Source organism: Bison bison, unplaced genomic scaffold, assembly GCF_000754665.1.
Source record: "Bison bison bison isolate TAMUID 2011002044 unplaced genomic scaffold, Bison_UMD1.0 scf7180017864328, whole genome shotgun sequence".
Taxonomy (NCBI): Eukaryota; Metazoa; Chordata; class Mammalia; order Artiodactyla; family Bovidae; genus Bison; species Bison bison.
In genome coordinates, this window is record NW_011494900.1 from 2902419 (window position 1) to 2914744 (window position 12326).

Below are 12326 nucleotides of genomic sequence, written 5' to 3' on the forward strand. Positions count from 1 at the left end.
AATCTCAATAACCTCAGATATGCAGATGACACCACCCTTATGGCAGAAAGTGAGGAGGAACTAAAAAGCCTCTTGATGAAAGTGAAAGTGGAGAGTGAAAAAGTTGGCTTAAAGCTCAACATTCAGAAAACTAAGATCATGGCATCCGGTCCCACCACTTCATGGGAAATAGATGGGGAAACAGTGGAAACAGTGTCAGGCTTAATTTTTCTGGGCTCCAAAATCACTCCAGATGGTGACTGCAGCCATGAAATTAAAAGACGCTTACTCCTTGGAAGGAAAGTTATGACCAACCTAGATAGCATATTCAAAAGCAGAGACATTACTTTGCCAACAAAGGTCCGTCTAGTCAAGGCTATGGTTTTTCCTGTGGTCATGTATGGATGTGAGAGTTGGACTGTGAAGAAGGTTGAGCACCGAAGAATTGATGCTTTTGAACTGTGGTGTTGGAGAAGACTCTTGAGAGTCCCTTGGACTGCAAGGAGATCCAACCAGTCCATTCTGAAGGAGATCAGCCCTGGGATTTCTTTGGTAGGAATGATTCTAAAGCTGAAACTCCAGTACTTTGGCCACCTCATGTGAAGAGTTGACTCATTGGAAAAGACTCTGATGCTGAGAGGGATTGGGGGCAGGAGGAGAAGAGGACGACAGGGGATGAGGTGGCTGGATGGCATCACTCACTCAATGGATGTGTGTCTCAGTGAACTCCAGAAGTTGGTGATGGACAGGGAAGCCTGGCGTGCTGTGATTCATGGGGTCACAAAGAGTCGGACACGACTGAGTGACTGATCTGATCTGATCTGATCTGAAATAGGAGATGGCAAGAGGGAATGTTGACATTTTAGGAATCAGTGAACTAAAATGGACTGGAATGGGTGAATTTAAATCAGATGACCATTATACCTACTACTGTGGGCAAGAATTCCTTAGAAGAAATGGACTAGCCATCATAGTCAACAAAAGACTCCGAAATGCAGTACTTGGATGCAATCTCAAAAATGACAGAATAATCTCTGTTCATTTCCAAGGCAAACCATTCAATATCACAGTAATCCAAGTCTATGCCCTGACCAAGAATGCTGAAGCAGCTGAATTTGAACCGTTCCATGAAGACCTACAAGACCTTCTAGAAATAACACCCAAAAAAGATGTCCTTTTCATTGTAGGGGACTGGAATGCGAAAGTAGGAAGTCAAGAAACACCTAAAGTAACAGGCAAATTTGGCCTTGGAGTACAGAATGAAGCAGGGCAAAGGCTAATAGAGTTTTGCCAAGAGAATGCATTGGTCATAGAAAACACCCTCGTTCAACAATACAAGAGAAGACGCTACACATGGACATCACAAGATGGTCAATACCAAAACCAGATTGATTATATTCTTTGCAGCCAAAGACAGAGAAGCTCTATACAGTCAGCAAAAACAAGACCGGGAATTGACTGTGGCTCACATCATTAACTCCTTATTGCCAAACCGAGACTTCAATTGAAGAAAGTAGGAAAAACCACTAGACCTAAATCAAATCCCTTACAATTATACAGTGGAAGTGAGAAATAGATTTAAGGGTTTAGATCTGACAGATTGCCTGAAGAACTATGGACAGAGGTTTGTGACATTGTACAGGAGACAGAGATCAATATCATCCCCAAGAAAAAGAAATGCAAAAAAGCAAAATGGCTTTCTGAGGAGGACTTACAAATAGCTGTGAAAAGAAGAGAAGTGAAAAGCAAAAGAGAAAAGGAAAGATATACCCATTTGAATGCAAAATTCCAAAGAATAGCAAGGACAGATAAGAAAGCCTTCCTCAATAGTCAGTGCAAAGAAATAGTGGAAAACAATAGAATGGGAAAGACTAGAGATCTCTTCAAGAAAATGAGAGATACCAAGGGAACATTTCATGCAAAGATGGGCACAATAAAGGACAGAAATGGTATGGACCTAACAGAAGCAGAAGATGTTAAGAGGAGGTGGTAAGAATACACAAAAGAACTATACAAAAAAAGATCTTCAGGACCCAGATAATCATGATGGTATGATCATTCACTTAGAGCCAGACATCCTGGAATGCAAAGTCAAGTGGGCCTTAGAAAGCATCACTATGAACAAAGCTATTGGAAGTGATGAAATTCCAGTTGAGGCATTTCAAATCCTAAAAGATGATGTGTAAGTGCTGCACTCGATATGCCAGCAAATTTGGAAAACTAATGAGTGGCCACAGGACTGGAAAAGGTCAGTTTTCATTCCAATCCCAAAGAAAGGCAATGCCAAAGAATACTCAAACTACCACACAATTGCACTCATCTCACATGGTAGTAAAGTAATGCTCAAAATTCTTCAAGCCAGGCTTCAATAGAACATGAACCATGAACTTCCAGATGTTCAAGCTGGATTTAGAAAAAGAAGAGGAACCAGAGACCAAATTGTCAACATCCGTTAGATCATTGAAAAAGCAAAAAACATCTATTTCTGTTTTATTGACTATGCCAAAGCCTTAGACTGTGTTGATCACAACAAACTGTGAAAAATTCTGAAAGAGATGGGAATAGCAGACCACCTGACCTGCCCTTTGAGTAATCTGTATGCAGGTCTGGACATGAAACAACAGACTGGTTACAAATAGGAAAAGGAGTACATCAAGGCTTTATATTGTCATCCTGCTTATTTAACTTATATGCAGAGTACATCATGAGAAACGCTGAGCTGGATGAAGCACAAGCTGGAATCAAGATTGCCAGGAGAAATATCAATAACCTCATATATGCAGATGACACCACCCTTATGGCAGAAAGTGAAGAAGAGCTAAAGAGACTCTTGATGAAAGTGAAAGAGGAGAGTGAAAAAGTTGGCTTAAAGCTCAACATTCAGAAAACTAAGATCATGGCATCCAGTCCCATTACTTCATGGCAGATAGATGGGGAAACAGTGGAAACAGTGGCAGACTTTATATTTTCGGCTCCAAAATCACTGCAGATGGTGACTGCAGCCATAAAATTAAGACGCTTATTCCTTGGAAGAAAAGTTATGACCAACCTAGATAGCATATTAAAAAACGAAGATGTCACTTTGCAAACAAAGGTCTATCTAGTCAAGGCTATGGTTTTTCCAGTAGTCATGCATGGATGTGAGAGTTGGACTATAAAGAAAGCTGAGCGCCAAAGAATTGATGCTTTTAAACTGTGGTGTTGGAGGAGACTCTTGAGATTCCACTGGACTGTACCAATCAATCCATCCTAAAGGAAATCAGTTCTGAATATTCATTGGGAGGACTGATGCTGAACATGAAACTCCAATACTTTGTCCACCTGATGCAAAGAACTGACTCATTTGAAAAGACCCTGATGCTGGGAAAGATTGAAGGCAGGAGGAGAAAGGGATGACAGTGGATGAGATGATTGGATGGCATCACCAACTCAAGGGACCTGAGTTTTAGTAAACTCTGGGATTTGGTGATGGACAGGGAGGCCTGGCTTGCTGCAATCCATGCAGAGAGCCAGACACGACTGAGCAACTGAACTGAACTGAACTGAACTACTACTCTAACCTCTATTATCATAGATTGGTTTTGCCTATTCCCAAAATGTGTGTAAATAAAATCCTGTGATATGGAATCATTTTTTTAGGTCCGCTTCTTTTACTTAATTTCATGCCTTTAATCCATGTTGTCACACGTACCTGAATTTTATCTTTTGTTGTCTTGTAATTCATTATAGAATTCTACCACAATTTGTTTCTCCATTTTCCTGTGATGGACATTTGTGTTATTTCAGTTTTGTGAATAAAGCTTCTGTGTCTTTTTCAGAATGTTTGCTCTTATTTTCTTGAGGACTAGGATTTCTGCATAGGTTAATTTTTTTGTACATGGACATCAACGCTAGTTTCCTATTGCTCTTGAAACAATACGATGAACTTAGTGGCTTAACAACACAAACTTATAGTCCTGAATGTCAGAAGTCTGAGTTGAGTTTTACTGGATGAAAAATCCAAGTGTTAGCAGGATATCTCTTCTGGAGGCCCTAGGATAGAATCTTTTTTTTTTTTTTCCCTACCTTTTCCTGCTCCTAGAGGCTGCCCACATTCCCATCTAGTGGCCCCAGCAGCTTTCGTGGAAAGCTATCTTTCCTTCAGGCTTCCCTGGTAGCTCAGCTGCTAAAGAATCCACCTGCAACGCAGGAGACCTCGGTTTGATTTCTGGGTCAGGAAGATCCCTTGGAGAAGGGATAGGCTACCCACTCTAGTATTCATGGGCAAAGAGTCAGACATGAATGAGCGACTAAGCACGGCACAGCGCCTTTCCTTCAGGGGCTTCCGTGGTGATTCAGTGGTAAAGAATCTGCCTGCCAATGCAGGGGACAGGGGTTTGATCCCTGAGTCAGGAGGATCCCCTAGAGAGGGAAATGGCAGCCCACTTCAGTATTATTACCTAGAAAATTCCATAGACAGAGGAGCCTAGCAGGCTACAGTCCATAGGGTCACATAGAGTTGGACATGATGAGCATGCACTCATGCTTCCTTCCTTCACTGAGTCACTTTGTTTCTTTGTGTCAAAAATAGTTGACTGTATTTGCATGAAGGAGATCAGCCCTGGGATTTCTTTGGAGGGAATGACGCTAAAGCTGAAACTCCAGTACTTCGGCCACCTCATGCGAAGAGTTGACTCATTGGAAAAGACTCTGATGCTGGGAGGGACTGGGGGCAGGAGGAGAAGGGGACGGCAGAGGATGAGATGGCTGGATGGCATCACCAACTCGATGGACGTGAGTCTGAGTGAACTCCGGGAGTTGGTGATGGACAGGGAGACCTGGCGTGCTGCGATTCCTGGGGTCGCAAAGAGTCGGACACGACTAAGCCACTGAACTGAACTGAACTAGGATTTCAATTTACATCTTCCTGCTAAACAGTAAAATAAAAGCACTTTTTCCTATATTTATTGACCATTTAGGTATCTTCTTTTGTGAAATACCTATTCAAGCCATTTTCTCATTGTTTTCTTCCCTTACAGTTGCTCATCTTCTCCTTATTGATTTATAGGAGATTTTAATTTACTCTCTTTACAGATCCTTCTTTAGGTATTCATATTGAAATACTTTTTTCCAGTCTGTGGTTTGCCCTTTTACTTTTTTAATAGTCTTCTAATGAGCAGTTGTTTGATTATGGTGAAGCCCAAGTTTGTTTTTTTGTTTGTTTGTTGTTGGCCATGCCTTTCATCTTGCAGGAAGTTCCCTGACCAGGGATTGAATCTGACCCTTGGCAGTGAGAAAGCTGAGTCCTAACCACTGGACCACCAGGAAATTCCTCCCAAGTTATTTTTTTTTTTCCCTATATGGTTAGTATTTTGTGTAGGTGTGTGTGTATGTTCTGTTTAAGGAATCTTTGCCTTCTTCAAGGACTTGAAGATATTTCCCCATCTTTTCTGCTAGAACAGTACTGTTTAATAGAAATGTAAAATGAATCACAGCATGAGCTGCTATGTGATTTTAAATTACCTAGTAGTAACATCAAACAAAGGTAAAAAGACAAATAGCTTATTCTGTTTAACCCCACATACCAAAATATTATTTAAAAATCTAATCAATATAAACATTCTTAATGAACTAGTTTACATTATTAGTTTGTAATAAGTCTTTGAAATCTATGTATATTTTATACTTACAGCTCATCTTAATGTGGACTACCACATTTCCAGCGTGTAATAGCTGCATGTGATTAGTGGCTGCAGTATTAGTGTAATTAGAAGCTTGTTTGTTTTAGCTTTTAAATTAAGGGCTATGATCCACCTTAAATTAAGTTTTGTATATGCAGTGAAAGAGGGACCAAAGTTCACTTTTTAATATAGATATTCAGTTGCTCCAACACCATTTACTGAAAAGACTTTCCTTTCCTTTCCTTATTGAATTATATTGTCTCGTTTCTTGAAAATCCAGTCATTTGTACATGCTGTATCCTCCGTTCTGTAACTTTCATTAATTTACCTATCCCTATAGATATAAGGCCCTTCTTAACTACATCAGATTACAGTAAATCTTAAAATTGGGTAGCATAAATCCGCCAGTTTCATTTTTCTTCAAGTTTGCCTTAGCTGGCCTATGTTTTCTGCATTTCTATACACTTTAGAATTAGCTTGTCAGTTTTTACATAAAACCTCAGATTTACACTGTCAGGGAACACTATTCTTTGAATTCTGAAAATAAGCAATTTATTATTATTATTAATCAGTAATGCAATTAATTTTATATAACTCCAAGTGTCTGAGGACTAAGTATGGAGCTACTTTAGAAAGAAAGGGGCAACTTACACAACCTCGACTAGTCAAAAACACATGTAGTTACAGGAATCAAAGGCTTTCTGTATGAGTGATCTTAACCAGCTATACTCTCTGACCTATAATTCCAGAAGAGAACACATGGAGATGATCATTATCGAAACAAGCAAAAATGAGGATGGAGAAAACACTCAAAGGAAAGCTGATGTAAAACAGATTACATCTAACTTCAAAACAGCCTTTCAAGAAATGCACATTTTTTTCTTCCTTTTCAGAAGTCATAAAGATGATATTCTATAATAAATATTAACACAGTCCCTCTTGCATATATATTAGTATATGTATGAATTGGAAAATGAAATGGATACCCACTCCAGTATTCTTGCCTGGAGAATTTCATGGACAGAGGAGCTTGGTGGGCTATAGTCCATGGAGTCGCAAAGAGTCAGACATGACTCAGCAAATGAGCACACATATGTGTATCTATCACCAGTAAGCTGAATTCATTTTATTACCATAGACATTTCATTACCATCGACTCTAAGTTTTTAGAGGAGGCTATATGAAGCATATGAGAGTGCTGCTGCTGCTGCTGCTAAGTCGCTTCAGTCGTGTCCAACTCTGTGCGACCACATAGATGGTAGCCCACCAGGCTCCCCTGTCCCTGGGATTCTCCAGGCAAGAACACTGGAGTGGGTTGCCATTTCCTTCTCCAATGCATGAAACTGAGAAGTGAAAGTGAAGTTGCTCAGTCGTGTCCGACTCTTAGCGACCCCATGGACTTCAGCCCACTAGACTCCTCCATCCATGGGATTCTCCAGGCAAGAGTACTGGAGTGGGGTTAGGGTTGCTTACATAAATTGTTGTCACAGAAAATAAGTGAAAGAGCTGAAAATAGTTCCTATTGTATAGAAATCTACTACAATAAAACCTAGTTTATTCTCCATCCTGTCAAATAATACCTTTTAATTCACTAATAATTCTATATATTTAGAGAACAAAGCTAAATCAAAATCATAATGTTAATCTTGAGAGAATAAAGGATTCTTTAATGTGTATATTCATTCACTCAACAATATCTCCTAAGGGTCAGACACCTTGCTTGGCTTTCTTCTAAGAAACTGGACATCAAAAGAAAATTTTTGTAAATTCAATGTCAGGCATATTTTAATTTATTTTCCTTGAAAACTGATAATCCAAGTTTGCTATGCATTACTGCTCTATGCTAACGCATGATAGCTCTGTACTAATACATTATCCAGATTCCTCTAATAACTGCTTGGGTCAGCTTATATACCAGAGGGATCTCTCTTTGTGGAAATTAGGAACATGTTAAAACTTTGTAGAGATTGACTGTATACCTTTGGAAGGCAGAAGTTGAGAATGTTGTTGTTCAGTTGCTAAGTCATATCTGACTATTTGTGATCCCATGGACTGTAGCATGCTAGGCTTCTCTGTCCTTCACTATCTCCCGGAGTTTGCTCAAACTTATGTCTACTGAATCAGTGGTGCCATCCAACCATCTCATCCTCTATTGTCCCCTTCTCCTCCTGCCCCTCAATCTTTCCCAGCATCAAGGTCTTTTCCAATGAGTCAGCTCTTTGCATCAGGTGGTCAAAGTATTGGAGCTTCAGCTTTAGCATCAGTCCTTCCAATGAATATTCAGGATTGATTTCCTTTATGATGGACTGGTTTGATCTCCTTGCAGTCCAAGAGACTCTCAAGAGTTTTCTTCAGCACCACAGTTTGAAAGCATCAATTCTTCTGTACTCAACCTTCTTTATAGTCTAACTCTCACATCCATACATGACTATTCAAAAAACCATAGATTTGACTACATGGACCTTTGTTGGCAAAGTGATGTCTTTGTTTTTTAATATGCTGTCTAAGTTTATCATAGCTTTTCTTCCAAGAAGCAAGCATCTTTTAATTTCATGACTGTAGTCATGGCCTGCAGTGATTTTGGAGACCAAGAAAATAAAATCTGCAACTGTTTCCACTTTTTCCCCATCTATTTGCCATGAAGTGATGGGACTGGATGCCATGATCTTAGCTTTTTGAATGTTGAGTTTTAAGCCAAATTTTCACTGTCTTCTGTCAACCTCATCAAGAGGTTCTTTAGTTCTTCAATTTCTGCCATTTGAGTGGTATCATCTGTGTTAAATTAGGAATAAGAGTGAAAAAATCAACTCTCTCACCTACTTTATGATTCTAGCTTAGTTTCGAATCTAAAGTTCAGTCCTAAATGCCATCCTAGAAGGGAATGTGATTCTCCAAAATCATGCTTCTCAAAGTTTATACACCTAAACATTACCAGGAGATGTTTGTTCACACGTCTATTCTGCTCTCACTCCCAGAAATTTCTGCTCATAAGTCTGAAATGCGACCCAAGAATCTTCATCTTTAATAAATGCTACTTATGATTCTTTCCCCAGAATTATAAATCTGCATTTGGGAAGTGGGGCAGGGTTCCCTGAGGCAGGCCAATATGTATGTGGAGGCTTCCCAGATGGCCTAGTGGTAAAGAATCCAGCTTCAGTGAAGGAGACATGGGTTCCATCCCTATGTTGAGAAGATTCCCGGGAGAAAAAAAAAATGGCAACCCACTCCAGTATTCTTGCCTGGGAAATCCCATGGACAGAGGAGCCTGGTGGGCTATAGTCCATGGGGTTGCAAAAGAATCAGGCATGACTCAAGACTAAACAACAACATAGCTATAGATAGCATCTTTTTAGTGATTATACTAACAAAGCAAAGGAAAGCAATGGTTAAAGCAAAAGCAACAGATCCAATGTGCAGTCAGATTTTTTTCTTCCCTGTTATAAGAGCAGGGGATGGTCCTTTTCTGTGGCTGGAAGAACAGATGGCTAGTGTTTTTCCAAATAGGAGTAGCTTAGCCTCAGGAGTAGAAAGAAGAATTCTTTGTGATGGGCATTGCTTGCAAAGAGAGACTACTGCTGAAATAACATTGTGCTCTTGAGAAAATTTTCACATATGTGCAGCAGCCAAGCAGCATGGATAGAACACACACACACACACACATTCACACAAATAACGAAACTTGTATTGACAAAACCAATCATAATTCTCTGACTTGGCCTATGAAATAGTTTCCAGGTGAATGAATTTGTCCTGACAGATTTTATTAAATAATAATATATAACAGGCACTTGCAGAGTACTATTTATTTCCAACCTATTTCAGGAAAACCATAACTCACACACTCTGGGTTGATATGAGATCACCTTTCAGCGATGCCTGGAGCCACAGCTCAATGACAGTTTGGGGTATACAAAGCGAGTAGAGTGTGACCCAAGTGGAATTGTCATTGTATTTTAAGGAGACACATCTAATAACTTCACTGGCATTTTATTCAGGTTGTTTATTCTCCTAATCATTCAATAACCCAGACATTTGCCTTCTTTTCCTTCTTCCTATATAAACAGTTGTGATGAGAAATTTTTTTGTTGTTGTTCTTGCCTTTCCAACTTCAAAATGAAATGGTATTTTAAGTATTAGCAAGGAGTTAAACTTGATGAGTTGGGATGGTTTGTAGCTCTATATTCCTTCACCTACTCATGTCTGGAGATCCAAGAGTGAGTTTTTCTTTTAAAATCTTTCTAACACGATGTGGCAGTCAGAAATGAGACTGCAGTCATATAAGAAGCTAATTAAAATGGGAAATAGACTGACAGCTTCACTGTCGCCTTTTCCTGTGCTCTCTGCCATCTGGTGGATCTCAGATGACACTGAGCAGCATGGCAAGTGATCATAAAGATTCTCTGATTCATCCCTGCCCACCCTCAGCCGTGGCTTGAAAATCTATATACAGTACAGAGCACAAGAAACTGAAAGGAAAGCTGAGTCCCATTAGGCATCACTAAAAGCTTTATGCCTGTCATCCATAACTCAGATCTTCCATGGATCTCACTTTTCTCTGATGTCAAGTGTTCAACACCTCACACACCTAACAACAGTCCTGAACCAGAATGTCTCTGAGTACTTTCCATCCATAGATTCACTGCTACGATGACAGTGAAGATGACAAGCTGTAATCTCACCTCAGTCATCTGACAGCAAAAAAATTAGTCACTTTGACATCCATCAACTTCTGTTGTTCTATTTTTATTCTGCCCATATGAAATGCAAAAACTATGGAGTACAATCTTAATTCATTGATTGTAGATGTTAGTCACAACTACAAAAGATCTTCATGGTAACATTTAGTCTACTGTTTGACCAAACAACTTGGTAGAGTAGCCTAGCCAAGTTGACACAAAAAATTAATCATCATAGACCTATGAGGACCACCCAAGCAGACTCCAGGATGCTGATTCTACACAGTTTTCCATTTCCAGCTCCCCTCTGCACAGCCTCCCCATCTCAGGCACCCTGTCCCCCAACCTCCTGCCACTTCAGACTCTCCTCTCTCCAGCGCCTGACCTCTGTGACTGCTTGTTCTTCACCTCCCAGTCCTATGGTTGGAAAGCTGCCTAAGCAGACAACTGGAATAAACGTAGGAATCACCTTGCTTGTTTTCCCTTTCTCAGGGTTCACAGACATGTTCCATATATTTGTCCAATGCCTGAAAACAATTAGCTCATATAATGAGCTCAGCTATATAATTGTTTATAGTTGGAAGGCAAGATGTATACCATTATTCTGTAATGGTCAGAAGCAAAAACTGAAAGTCATGTAACTAACTCTTAATTATGTATGTTGATAATGCTCCAACACCTCCTTTGTAATGAAGTATAACTTATGCTGTAGTGGTTTTCTGTCTTATATGTTTTAATTAGAAAGAAAATGAATAAAAATGTATTCATCATTTTAAAACTTTCCACCCTCTCTGACATTTTCAATTTAGTAAGAAGTCTTAGTTGGTTTGAAGATAGAAGCTTCTACTACAACTATCCCAACACAGTACGAATGCAATCATATTGCTGAAAGTTTGGAAATTATTTATTATTATAGGTCATCTTAGAAGTGGTTATCAAAAGAATGAGTTAGGAAAATAATCAATAACAAGTGTTTATACTGCATAAAAGATTGTGTAGTAGCTATGGGTAATATCATATTTCTAAAAGTTTACAGTGTTTTAGCAAATGATATAGAATAACTAGACAGTCACAGAAAAAAATCTAGACATAGACCTTATTTTTTTTTTTACAGAAAATTAATTCAAAATGGATCATAGAACTAAATGTAAACACAAAACTATAAGACTTTTATAAGAACACAGGAGAAAACCTAAATGACTTTTGTATGACAATGACTTTTTACATAGAATACCAAAGGCATAATCCCATGAACAGTATGAACCCATGAATAGTATGAAAAGGCAAAAAGGCATAATACAAGATATAAATAACTGATAAACTGGACCTCATTACTATTAAAACTGCTCTGCCAGTGTCAAGAGAATAAGACACACACTGAGAGAAAAGACACAAGTTTTAAAGGACTGTTAGTCGAACTATACACAGAACTCTTCAAACTCAACACTAAGAAAACAGCCCAATTTGAAAAATGGACCAAAGATTTTTAATAGACAACCCTGCCAGAGAAGACAGACAGGTGGCAAATCAGCATTTGGAAAGATGCTCCACAACATACGTCATTGCATGCATGCTAAGTCGCTTCAGTCACGTCCAGCTCTTTGTGACCTTATGGACTTCAGCCAGGTTCTTCTGTCCATGGAGATTCTCCAGGCAAGAATACTGTGGTGGGTTGCCATATTCTCCTTCGGGGGATCTTCCTGATCCAGGGGTCGAACTGGCGTCTCTTATGTCTCCTGCATTGGCAGGAGGGTTCTTCACCACTAGCACCACCTGGGAAGTCCTCATATGTAGTTCAGTTCAGTTCAGTTCAGCTCAGTTGCTCAGTCGTGTCCGACTCTTTGTGACCCCATGAATCGCAGCATGCCAGGCCTCCCTGTCCATCACCATCTCCCAGAGTTCACTCAAACTCACATCCATCGAGTCAGTGATGCCATCCAGCCATCTCATCCTCTGTCGTCCCCTTCTCCTCCTGCCCCCAATCCCTCCCAGCATCAGAGTATTTTCCAAT

The 12326-nt window shown here is 39.6% G+C and overlaps 1 long non-coding RNA gene across 1 annotated transcript in view; it reads right to left on the minus strand.

Moving 5' to 3' along the window:
* Positions 1–12326, minus strand: part of LOC104998368 — a 125966-nt gene that overhangs the window by 88338 nt on the left and 25302 nt on the right. The gene's annotated exons all lie outside the window — the stretch shown is intronic.